Here is a 14264-nt window from a genome sequence, read left to right on the forward strand (position 1 = left end):
TGTAGGAAGCTCTATATTGTTGTTTCAGTAGCACATAATCCTAGACAAATTTCAATAAACATAATTTCAAATAGTGGTTGCAGTGTTTTTAATTTAATTTTGGAATCACAGTTCAATTCAGAATTATTATCATTACCAACATCATGTGTCAAATTATACTTTTCTAACAAAAAAACTACATTCTCCCACAGGGTTTTCTCTGCTTTGTCAATGTTTCTATCAGACCCTGACCTTTCTTAAATCCACATTACTCTGCAGTACGAGCCTTTCTTGGATCCAGACCTTCGAATCCACCTGCTCCACCGAGTTGACTGATTCCCTGGAAATGGAGTGTAACGATTTGACAATTCTGTCTGATACCAGGTAAGTGAGAGCCTGAAAACAGCCTCATGAGTCATGTCAGGCATATTTTTCCAAGGAGATTATTACATTCCAGCACCCCTCGTCCCTGCTGCAGCGGCCATGGGTTCGACTCCAACCTGTGGCCCTTTGCTCCGTGTCATCCCATCTCTCTCTCCTCCCCCCCCTTACCTGTCACTCCTCAGCTGTCACTATCGATTAAAAGCAATAAAAGCCCCACACTCCATGATCGGACTTGTTTGTCCAGCACATCCCATAGAGGCTCCACTGGATTGAGATCTGGGGAATTTGGAGGCCAGGTCAACACCTTGAACTTGTTGTTTTTTGTTCCTCAAACCATTTCTGAACCATTTCAGCTTTGTGGCAGGGCGCATTGTCCTGCTGCCATTAGTGAATACCGTTATCATGAAAGGGTGTACATGGTCTGCAACAATGTCTAGGTAGGAAGCAGATGTCAAAGTAACATCCACATGAATGGCAGGACCCAAGGTTTTCCAGCAGAACATCACCTGAAGTGTATCTACGCAGCCCAATACGCAACAAACTGCGATGCACTGTGTGTTCCGACACCTTTCTATCAGAACCAGCATTAACTTTTTCAGCAATTTGAGCTACAGTAGCTCTTCCTTCCCTGGAGCACTATTGATAGGTACTGACCTCTGCAGACCGGGAACACCCCACAAGAGCTGCAGTTTTGGAGATGCTCTGACCCAGTCGTCTAGCCGTCACAATTTGGCCCTTGTCACAGTCACTCAAATCCTCACGCTGCCCGTTTTTCCTGCTTCTAAACACATTAACTTACAAGGATGAAATGTTCACTTGCTGCCTAATATATACCACCCACTGACAGGTGCCATTGTAACCAGATAATCAGTGTTATTCACTTCACCTGTCAGTGTTCATAATCTAATGGCTGATACTACACTTGTTTAGAGTTGTGTTTTTTACTCTTTAGAGTTGTGTGTTTTAGTCTCCCACTATCTCCATGATCCACTGTCCTCCCCTATAAAAAGACAAAAATAGGGGTATAGTAAGAAGCGGTGGAGTGAAAGAGGTTAAAAATCATGACCAAAGTTCTGAAAGGAAGGGATTTGCTACTGCTCGGTGAGATCAGCTCAAATGCACAAGCCTCCAGAATGCCAGTTTAAAAGCCAGCGCATAAATCTCATCTCGTATCTCAGCTTATGTAACCAGGGATGTAGAGCTCATGAGCGGGCCAGAATGATAGTAAATGTCTCCACCTGAGTGGCGGCCAGTAGATTTGAATGCCGACTTTGGAAAACCTTGTCAAATTAAATTTGATGATGAATTGGTCTGCTTAAAAGAAGAAAAACACATAGTGGCTTCTACAGCACTGAATAGCCAGATAACTGAGGCTGCTTGTATTAAAGGCCACGACGTATTCATAGTTGATTGTACAAAATGTCATATTTGGTGTTCAGTATTGGCACTCCTTTAAGTATAGAGCTGATTATTCTACATTATATGATAAATAAATCCCATTAAAAGGACGTAAACCTTTAAAAATGGCTCACAAATAAACAGTTTAAGTTTTAAAAGTCTAAGTAATGACTAGGTAATGAAGGGACATCTCAGACAGTGCAACAGTGTCTGTGTTGCAGCTCTATGGCACAGAAGTGTAACATGTAATACAATGCAAGTTATTTTAGCTAAAAATAATTGTTGAAATGGATTACATGGAAAAGGTTGAGTAACACAAACTCAAGTTTTAAGTATAAAAATATTCTTGATTAAGCAGCTTTTAGTCATAATTTGAAGTGACACTAACTTAGATTTGTAAATATAAGAAATGTTTTAATTACTTTTTACCTGCTATTTTGTTTTCCCAGTACAAATAAAATTTCCAAAATGCATTAGTGTCACTCAATAACTAAAGATATTTGATAGCTTGATATATTGATGATATTGATGTTTGATCAGTTTCAACATTTCTTTGAGTTAAAGTGAACTTCTGGTTAGATTCAAGATTCAAGAAGCTTTATTTATCCAGAGGGAAATTGCTGTGCAACAATTGCGATACATAAGTGGAGAAGTAATACAAGAGTAAGAATCAAGTAACTAAATGCAACAAAGTGCAAAGCACAATAGGATAAGGCTAACATAAAATAAAGTACAACACTAACTAAATGCAACAATGCCACAAAAATGACAGTTAACGTAGGTATATATAATATACAACAATACGCACTGTGCAGTTAGCCGCATAAATTGAAATAAAATAAGTACAACCGGAAGTAGATGAGTTAAACAGTCTGATGGCCACAGGAAGAAAAGACTTCCTCTGGCGTTCAGTATTACATCGGGGGGGGAACGAGTCTGTTGCTGAAGGTGCTTCTGCTCGAGGTTAGCACCTGGTGGAGAGGGTGAGCGTTGTTGTCCAGGATACTGTGCAGTTTACACAGCATCCTCCTCTCAGACACCACCACCAAAGAGTCCAGTTGGACCCCCAGGACAGAGCCAGCCTTCCTGGTGATCCTGCTGATCTTCTTGGTGTCTGCTGCCCTCAGCCTGCTGCCCCAGCACACAACAGCAAAGAAGAAGGCACTGGCTACCACCGACTGGTAGAACATCCTCAGCATGATGCTACATACGTTGAATGACCGGAGCCTCCTCGGGAAATAGAGTCGACTCTGGCCCTTCTTGTAAACAGCCTCAGTGTTCTTGGCCCAGTCCAGTTTGTTATCCAGGTGTACTCCAAGGTATTTGTAATCCTGGACAACATCCACAGTCTCTCCGTTGATGGAGATGGGTGTGGGGGCAGATTTCCTCCTGCGGAAATCCACCACCAGCTCCTTAGTCTTGGTGGAGTTGAGATGCAGATGGTTAGTTTCACACCACTTGACGAAGGAGTCCACAACGCCCCTGTACTCCTCCTCCTTCCCCTCACTGACACAGTCAACAATTGCAGAGTCGTCCGCAAACTTCTGCACGTGGCAGGACTCAGAAAGGAACTGAAAGTCCGAGGTGTACAGGGTGAACAGAAAGAGGGAAAGAACAGTTCCCTGTGGAGCCCCAGTGCTGCTGACCAAAGTGTCAGACACACCGTCCTGCAGTCTGTCATACTGTGGTCGACCCGTCAAGTAGTCCGTCATCCAGGAAACCAGGGGAGGGTCCACCTGCATCGCCGTCAGCTTACTTCCCAGCAGAGCAGGCCGGATAGGGTTGAACGCACTGGAGAAGTCCATGAACATGATTATCACAGTGCTTCCCGGTCTGTTATACAGTGTGTCAGGCTTTGGATACTTGTTAGTAGGGTCAGTGAAGGTTTTTGGTCTTTTTGTGGGATTGTTTGACAATAGGAAAAATATAGAATATAACCAGACTTAAATTAAAACAGACCCTAAAGGAATACTCAACCAATCTTGAGAACCAAAAGGTTGTTCCCTAGGCCTGAAAAGTGGCTCTGAAAGCTAACTACCGTCCTCCTTGGAGTAACTGTTACCGAAAATAACAGCCACAGAAATCAAAAACAAGTATGTATTTTGCACAAAAAATAAGATGATGGCTGGAGAGACAACAAAGACTGCAGAGAAAGCTGCAAGTGACTGAATGAGGCGAACTTCAGCTGAGCTGTGGTTCTGACAACCTGAAACCTGATGAAGTGAGTTCTACTAATCCCTAATGAACCATACACTGCACATTGTTTTAGTTTGCTTGCTGATTTTGGCTGATTTTAAGTCCCCCAGCACTCAAGAATGTGTTTTGCTCACTGCTACTTTACTTGAATGTTTGACCTTCATTCTGCAGAATGATGTATGAGCAGAGTTTGAAGACGGTTTTCACATTCACCTGCTGAAGTTTCTCTTTTTCCGAGCCAATTATGATCCAGTATGCAACTTACACAAGTGTGATGTGGAAATTTAAAGCCCTTAAGTGCACACACACTGACAACTGACAAGACATTTTTTATCCAGAGGTTAAACTTTTGAAATGAAACATATTTGTATACTGGTAGATTCTGAATATTTCAGTGAGGGAGACAAAGTCAGTGTGCTTTTGTGGAAAAAACATATTGCAGGAAAACTATTATTCAAATCAGATTATTGTTATTATACTGAGACATGCTTGGGGGCACCCCTATATCTTAATAGATGCCGGGGACCTTTGCTGCACTTCTTGTATGTAGCAAGTTACAACAGACATAACTTATAGGCCACATAACTCATAGCTTTAAGGGCTTCTGTTTAAGGGCCCCTTTTCGAGACATAAGAATCAAGCGTTTGTGACATGACCTTCTAGATACTTCATCTACTTTGCAAATAAAACCTGTAGCTGCCTTGAGTTTTTGCTCTCGCTTCTCGTACCTGAGACAGTGGCTTTCAGAAATCAACTTGAACCCACAACCTCCGCACCTGTAAACACTGTTTCTATATTAAAATTTGCTTTTCAGAAGGTCCTTCTCTGTGCTGATTTTGAAAAAAATGTACTTGAAATGAAGACCGGATGCTCTAACCTCAACACCATTACATACTGTACCTGTTACAGACCCAGTGAGTGTGCACGGTTAAGTGCTTTAGAAGCTTATTTTGTTCACATATGTAAGTAAAAGTATATTAAATAATAGACAGGATCTGAACCTGTAACCTCGACACCTATACACACTTGACAGCTGGTTCACAGATTTCTTATCTTTTATCTGCAGGTTATCTTTCAAAATGTACTTGAACCTGGGAAACACATGGTTTTCAGAACTTGAACACATTATGTTGCTTATTAAAGCCGTGGGGATTAATGGTTTAAAAACTCTCTGGGCTTCATTTTTGTATTTAACCTCTCTGCCAAATTCACCAGTTCTACCAACAGACATAATTAAACGCAGTTGTTGATCAGGGAAGAGTGGCAAAGCTGTGGCTCTTACTTATTTCTAATGGTATCTAGCCATGCGGATAGTTTTGGTTCTCTCCTGACTGGAAGAGGATGTTTTCAGTGTCAAAAGAATACCCTTTGTATGTTTAAAAAAGTTATATTAAACATACAAAGGGTAGTTAAGGGTGAAAAATTTGAAAGAAAGTGAACGTTTCATTGGTACGATTTACAGACAATTACCTTAATTTCTAGAAACTTAAAATACGTTATGTGGTAATCGAAAGATGGTGTTTTCCATGAACTCATAAACTTGTTAGGCAGAAATCATAATAAATAGACAATTACAGACAATGTTCTAAACAGCAGAATTATACATCTGAGTACCTACACAATGAAAGAACGGTGCTTCAAGTGTTATATTTAATTTTCAGATGCAAGTTATTAGCAACTTTTCATCATCGCTCAGACATTTCATAATTTATTCATCACATATATATTATATATTATATATTATATATATATATATATATATATTTACGGTGAGAGCTACAGCCTGTCTAGCTAATTGCATCATTTTATCATTGAAGTCCCGTCAGCAGAAGCTTGAGCAGCACACAGACAGGCAGACAGCTAAACCGCAGGCTGTTAGCTGAGTGAAATGTCTGACTGGGAGTTTATAAGCTACATAAAGAATAATTAATAGGTGAGGTTTGAGACAGTTTTAGAGATTGTTCTTCATGTTAATGTTAGAGAACTGCTCTGGCTCTGACATAAAGCACCATTCATTTTCTTGTGAAAATCTAACTTTTTGAATTAATAATTTTAGTGTCAGATTCCTAACAATAAAAACATTATGTAAAATATTAGTTTAATATCTGAGAAGAATTCTTATGATACACATCTTAATTTAGGTAAGTTATACTGTATAAGCAAATCCATATCGAATGTAGGACACATTTAACATATAAGCTATTTATGTGTGTACAGTAACTGTGTGTGTATGTGTGTGCATATGGAAGAGAAAAAGAGTTATAGACCAAGTGCACATACACATACACACATACAGAACTCTGTATATTTAACATTTGCCCCTGACTGCAAGTGATTGTCTCTGGAGATTACTTTTTAAGTGTTAATGCCATTTGTACATGTGATAATAGCGTCACCCCTGTATTTTTTTTTTCTCTGCCCTATGATTTCGAACTTGAGAACACAGTCCCCCCCTCAGTCTCTCAAACCGTTTGCACCTGCTCTTAACAGCGAGTGTGTGACTCATTCAACCTTCCTTAACAGCTCACATCAGATAACCTAAATATGACAAAGATGTCACAGTCATGGTCTGACTACTGCAAGCTGTTCAGTTCAAAACGTGTTAGTACAAATTCATACTTTCATGCACCAGAAACAACTTATGTACGGTGGATCAAAAGGGACAGATCTGATCTTGTGAGGGCTTGAAACGTGACAGTACATCTTGAAATAATGTACTTTTGGGTACAACAATTAGCTCCTCGTGTATATCTGTTTCTGAACATGCTGCTTTTACACATGGTGGATGTTCTTTGAATCAGAGTCCAAAGGGGGGGGGAACTTTCCTCTGCACACTTTGTTGAATCTGGCAGATTGTATTTGGAAATTATCCACAATAAACTGATTGACTGTCAGCATAGATATGGAAAAACTCATCGGCTAATTGTGCATGATCACGAAAGATTAGCGTGTGGGGGGAGCGCCAGGCCAAAAAATCCATCTCTCTGTGTTACTGTGCAAGTTGATAATGTGATACATTCTGAAAGAGTATTAAACAGATATTTTAGTCCATTTGTTTCTCATTATAAACCTGTATGAACAGGCTACAGGTATCTGTGGCCAATCAGTGATTCTAGTTGTGTTCTGACAGAAGAGCAGAAGCTAAATGGGTTTTCTACCTAACAACATGCAAAACTAAATGAAGAACTCCAGACATATTACATTTATTTGATATCAATAAGAAGTTTATTCTTAACATATTGCTCACTCTCTGAGTCTTTTAGATGTTCCCCTCATTGCTGATTTTTCAAAATGTGCAGTACTTGAGATTAAGGCCTAAGTTTCTAATCCTTCATCTGCATGTTATCTTTTAAAATGTTCTTCAAACAGCCAAATATGTGGTTTTCATAGCTTGAACACATATTACGTAACATTTGAATCCCCCAGGGATAATTAAAATCCAGCCTATGTGGCTGTTTGCTTTCTTATTGAATCAAAACTGAGCTTCAAAGTCATGATCTGTAACATTTTGTGTATCTGCACATCAAAGGGTGATGCTTCATCCAACATAATCCACCAGTGCGATCCAAGAGTAAGTCTGGAAAAAAACATTGAACACGGTAGTTCATTGTCACAGTTTACTAATAATAATAATACATTTATTTGTATAGCACTTTGAAAAACATGGTTTACAAAGTGCTTTGACAGAACACAGCAAGAATACAATTTACAACTACAAAGAACACAGCAAGAATACAATTTACAATTACAAAGGACGATAAAATAAATTGCATGAAATAGTTGAAATAACAGAGGTAATGATACAAATTAATAAAGTAGGTGAAATAATAGAGATGGAATGAAATAAAGTAGGCGAAATAAGAGAAATGGAATAAATAAAATAAATAAATAAATAAGTAGAACAGAACTCAAAGACGGTTGGAGTAAAAATAAACATAAAAGGACCGCATCACATATAGGCAAGTCTATAAAAATGGGTTTTAAGAAGTGATTTTAAGAAGAATTTACCGATCCTGCAAGCCTTATCTCCTCAGGCAGGGCGTTCCAAAGTCGGGGGGCCCTTATGGCGAAGGCACGATCACCTTTAGTTTTTAGTCTCGACTTTGGAACTGTTAGGGAGGGCCCCGCCTGCGGATCTAAGGCTGCGAGCTGGCTCATAGGAATTAAAATATCTGTAATATAACTCGGAGCCAGACCTGAGCATGCTTTAAAAATGATCTGTAAAATCTTAAAATCAATTCTTAAACAGACAGGGAGCCAATGGAGGGAAGCTAATATTGGAGTAATGGCTTGACGTCTGTTAAAACCAGTTAGAAGCCTAGCTGCTGAATTCTGTACCAGTTGGAGGCGAGAGAGTGATTTTTGATTTATGCCAGAGAGAAGGGAGATGCAGTAATCTAGTCTGGAAAAGATGAATGCGTGAATGACTTTTTCCAGATCGGGGGGTGTAAGCATGTGTTTTATTCTAGAAACAGAGCGTAGCTGATAGAAGCAGGACTGGACCAGTTTATTGACAAGAGGGGTGAATGTCAGCTCTGAGTCAAAATGTACACCTAGGTTTCTTGCAGTGGGTTTTATGTTGACGGAGAGGGAACCAAGGGCTTGCTGATAATGACTAATATTGTTTGGGGGGGTGAACAATATGATTTCTGTTTGGGTGTTGTTAAGCTGTAAGAAATTTTGGGCCATCCAACTGTTAATATCTTTAAGACAGTCTAAAATAGCAGATAGGCTTCCAGGGTCACCAGGCCTCAGCGGAAGGTATATTTGTGTGTTGTCTGCATAGCAATGGAACGAAAGGTCCAGTGTGTAACATTTAGGAGGATCTATTGGCAGAAATGGAATATAATTTGCATAGGTATGTTTTCATTAGTCTATGATCACCTGAATATAAGAATTGTTGTCTTTTCATTACCGTAGAATGAGAATTTGTATCTACAGATGTTGTGGGTCGCCTTCCATGGAGCCCGCCATGTTGAACTGCCGTGTTTCTACAGTCGCCCAGAACAGACCGACCAGAACAGGACAGAAATCTACCCTGTGCTTTCTTTGACGTAAATCTGGACCTTTACAACCTTTCACAGAGCAGCCAAAGTTTAGTCTTGTATAAATATTTGGTCAAAGGGTTTGAGTATGTGATACTGCAAAGACACATTTGCACCATACATATGCAGCTGTAAGCCTGTCTGGTTATACTCATGGTAATTTTTAACACCCATCCTCCAGAATCATGTGTTATGAAAACAGATCGTATTCAGTCAGTAAGGATACTAAGACCCAAACAATTCTGTTCTACTTCATCTAATTAAGTTAGCCCAAAGCTACCCCAACTCTGACCACCAGTCATCAGTTATCACCAACCTTTATCAGTCCAATCAGTCATTCCCTTCATGTAGGTCTTCCCGCACAAGTCAGCTCCAACTTCAACAAAGGGCCTCTTGCCTGGAGCTCAGAAATACAGAAAATATTCAACACAGCCATAATTTCATGTAACTGCTAAAGTTACAACAAATACATACCTTGCAGTGCATCAGAGGGTAATTTTCAGTACCTCTAGAAAAATGTTAGACTCAACAAAAAAGATTTTCAGAAACACCAACCTGATATTTCAGGTCATGCTGCGCTCCTTCACCTTCTGCTTCTGCAAGGTCTCAGCCCTTTTATATCCTCTCACTGCTCGCAGTAAATGCTGAGGTAAAGAGGAACTTGAATCAAGAACAACTTAATTCAGCCACATGAAAAAGACACTTCAAGAATTATCAAATAAATTGAACTGACGTGCTCATAATGAAAATATATCCAAGAATATGAGGCAATTAGACAACCCCGCGCTGAATGTGATGAAGGTTAGAGGTGAATTGGGGTGAAGAGGGTTGCATTGATTTTACTGAAATGACAATTGACAGCAGCAGAGAGAAGAAGGGTCTGAAACTTCCACAGCAACGAGATGATTGGCTCACAGAGGTCGTGGCAAAATATGATTCCCATCGTTAGCTGATTGAGTTAGTGGGAAAAGAGAGGGCGAGGTAGAGAGAATGTAAATAATGAGTAAGCATGAAGACAGTCAAGTCTTTCTAGATTGAACGTCTGATAAGCTTAAGTATTGTTACATCTGAAAAATGACATCGAAACCCTGAAGAAGATGTCGAGCTTTGCCTCTCGTGGAACAAGTTTTGACATTGGAAATATTATGGTTCAGATTATTCAGGTCAAAAGTCATGGTTAATTGGCCATCTGCTCCAGTGAGAACATGACGTGCACCATTTGTGTGTTGAGTCTAACAACACATCACACATCATCAAGTCTCAAACATGGATTCTGCTGGTTTTTGGAAGACTACCTCAGGATTAGACCTCCGGTTTGACTCTTCCTCTCAGAGGGATGTCTTCCTAGAAAAACAGGCTGCTTTTATTACTGCTTTGGGGGAGCAGATGTTCCATGCACAGCTGTGGCATTCATATCCACTTCTGACTGCTGTTGCATCGGAATACAAACGAGTGAAGGTAGTTTAACATGATTTTATGGGTGGTAAGAAACTGGTTGAAAATTCCAAGTATCTCAAGTTAACAAGCTCAATTATCTTCATCTCCTTCTCTGTGACGCAAGACAAAACAGATTATTTGACGGTTTGGGAAACCTTGATTTATTGGCATATGTTTTTCTTATCTACAAGTTGGTCTGGCTCTTCCCCCACCCATACACTTTGTCAAAATGGAACTGAAAATGGATATCAGATTACAGCTGGTGTAATGAGGGAATTGTATAATGAAATTGTGAAAAGGTGACGGCTGAGTAGTGTCATTTGATGGTCACACACTAGATATGCTGCAAGACTGAAGCAAAAGTCCAGCTGGTCTCTGACATTCAAGACCAATTTAAAGCAACATTAAGTAACGTTTCTAACCTAAAATAACAGCTTCAAAGCCATTTTGATGCTACAGTGACTTCTAATAGGGTGAACGGTGCCTCTGTCTTCCCCACTTTAAACCCCACGCTTGTTCCTGCACGATGTAACTTTTAGTCCCTGGGTCGGAATGAGTGCGTAATGCTCTACAGCAGTAGTCACACACACACACTGTCAGTTCCCAATTCATGTATCATTACTACTGTTAAATAAAAGTACATGTGCCGCTGGAGACTGCCTAAAGTGCAACTGAAGCAACCTAACATTAGCTAGCTAATGGCGTTTTTTTTTGTTTACCAGAATATTATGCACACTTTCCTGAATTGAGCAACTGTTTTGCTCATTTGTAAAATGAATTATGGTATTAAGTTCAGGATTATAGAGGCAGCTTATAATGGAAACAGTGTTTGTATCATCACTTTGACTTATCCACATAATATTTGCTTTAAATCTGCATTTGGGGAGTCCTGTACAAAACTATGTTTTTGTATCCGCCATGCCCATTCGAGGCCAAATAAACTGAAGTGAAAAAATATTCAAACTTAAGTGGCTGAATAAAAGAAGCGTGTTTGTTATTTCTGAAAGTTTCTTTTGCATATAGTCAGTCAGAAGATGTGATTGTAGGATTAGAAAATTGTCGCCCAGCTTTGTTGTTCCAGTCTATTTGTGATATGGCTTTTCTATTGTTATGGTTTGGTTAAGTTTAGATGACTAAGTCTACTTGGCTAGGGTTATGGAAAGATTCCTCTAAAACTGTTGGTAGGAGACACAAGTTGAGCCACAGTGTCGAATTCTCCAGCACCATGTAGCAAATTTAGATTTCAGTAACATTTAAGGCAAAAACAAAACAACTGGATATTGAAGCAAAGTTTGGCTACCTCTGTGGTGTGACCCTCAGGTGACGTTAGTTCATGTCATATAGCAATCTTGGCTCATTACTCAAACCATACATTCCGACCGTCCACTATGCTCTTCTACTGCCAATTGGCTTGCTACTCTGTCTTGTTGAGGTGGTCCCTGCCACCGCTTAACAAAATCGTGTCTGTTTGCTGCCCTGGCTCCACAATGGTGGAACAAGCTCTTCATTGACATCAAGACAGCAGAAACTCTACACATCTTCAGTTGTGGACTGAAAACTCATCTGTTCAGACTGCACCTTTGCCAATAATAACCTTTTTGTTTTAAAAAAATGTAGCACAAAGCAATCCAGCATATTTGAGGAAGATGATGTACTTGCATGATTCTTGCAGTTCTTGGGTTGGATCCACATGGTTGAATGCACTTATTGTAAGTCGCTTGGGACTGGTTGGACTAAAGCCTCTGCTTAAGATATGTAATGTAATGTAATTACTGCCCCAGGTACTTTCTGGTTGGCGAGAACCAAAGCTGTAGTTTTTTACTCAAAGACACAAATTTCATTTTTATCACAAATTTAAAATAAAAATGGAAATATAATTGATCTTAACATGATCTCCTCTATTTTTAGCTATAAATAGTTTGAATAAAAACATCCACAAAATGGCAGACCCTGAGATGATTCTGTGTGATCTGCTTTCTGTCAGTATTTCAGGATCCTCCACCCATTCTTTCAGATCTCTGTCTGTCTTCCAGCTGTCTGCGATAATCCTTCTTCCTCTGTCCCACGTCTTTCCAAACCAGATGTCCTTAAGCCCACTTCGGGAAGGCCTAGAGGAATGTTGCAATACTGCCAGTAAAATCAATCTGAGTCAGGTAACGGGAGTGAATCCTCCTTGGTTGTAATTTTTAAAATCTGGCAACCAGAAAAGAAATCTTACACACACTTAAGAATAAAAAACACATTCAGTATACTGTTGCTTTTTCTACGAATGTGGCCTGATGGGTAACTTTTCAAATTCCAAGAAATTTCCTGGAAAATAGGCAATAAATAAGAGAGCAAGATAATGTTGTAAGTAGGCCAAACCGGTGCTATAAAGTGGAGTGAGTGGTAATAATTGAATAATACACAAGTATAGAAAAATAGAAGAATAAGCTAGTTCTCGCTTTGAAAAGGATAGTCTGCATAGTCTGCACAGAAATTCTAACATTTACTGACAAAGAAGGTTCAAATTTCTGTCAAAATTTGTTTTGGAGCAGAAACAGAAAGAAAAAGTCACAGAATCTCACAACAGCAGAGCAACTGTTTACTTAATATGTTTGCATATATTTACACTAGAAAATACGATGAATATCATATGAATATGAAAAAAATTCCAATATTGACACTGCAGATTCACATGTATACAAATGTATTATAAGTCTACACACAAAAGGGCAGGAAAATAAAGAAAAAAGAAAAAAAAAGAAACTTCAGGACAGGGCTGAACAGCCAGGAAACAGTGTCGAGCAGAAAGATTTTTTTATTGGTTCTATTATATTATCAAATAATTACCAGCAATTCTACTTCTGACAAAAGTTATTATAGTTGTTTGAGTTGGATTGTGCTTAGTTATTACTAAACCCTTAGTTGTTTCTGGGAACTCAGCTCATGTGAATTCTGTTGTCATTATGGCAAAAAGTAATATTTGCTTTTATGACACAGAGCTCTCTGGGCTGACTTCTTTCTTGTATTCCCAAATGAAAATGTTAAAGTAACACAGTTTATCAACAGTTTATTGCATACATATCTATATTGCGTTTGCACTCCTTCTCCTGGTGTGCAATTATGATGTAAAAACCAGCTTGAGGACAGTGGAAATGGAAATATCCAGCCCCTTCATTGGCCTTAAAAGATTGACAGTACTTTTTAAAACATCAAACAGATTTTTCTGACACTTTGACACATTAAAACAGCTTTCAAAACATTGACACAGCTTTTTGAAACACTGATCACTCATCACACTGTGATTGGCACATTGCGACTTGTGGAATGTCAGACTTGTAGTTTTTTAACCAAAGAGGAAGATACATGATACACAACCCACACCACACTTTATGTAAACAATCTTTATAACAATAACTTTAGTAAAATAGATGTAAAATAGATCAAGGAGAACGTGTTGGAGAAGACCGGCTAGAAGGAGCATAAATGGACACAATGGTACTGGCTAAATCGACATCTGTCCACTGCAGATGCACTATGTACTGTATTAACATAATATTATAACAATACGTATAAAGTAACTTAATATAATAGTACAATGTTTAATATTAATACATTTAAGGTCCCATGTGTAGTTGCAGATTACAACTCACTCGTTTCACCCTCCCTGTCTCCCTGAAACTGCAGCAGCTGCAAAATGGCACAAAACGTGAACGGCCCTGTCTATAACCAGTGTTTGGTTTGTCCTTTCTGGACTTCTGACTCTTAAACCTGCAGTCTATGTAAAATGGCCAGCCAAGTCTGATAGTATGGAGTCTCATATAGAAATGACCTGACTTCTCA

This window comes from Dicentrarchus labrax, unplaced genomic scaffold, assembly GCF_905237075.1.
Source record: "Dicentrarchus labrax unplaced genomic scaffold, dlabrax2021, whole genome shotgun sequence".
Classification (NCBI taxonomy): domain Eukaryota; kingdom Metazoa; phylum Chordata; class Actinopteri; family Moronidae; genus Dicentrarchus; species Dicentrarchus labrax.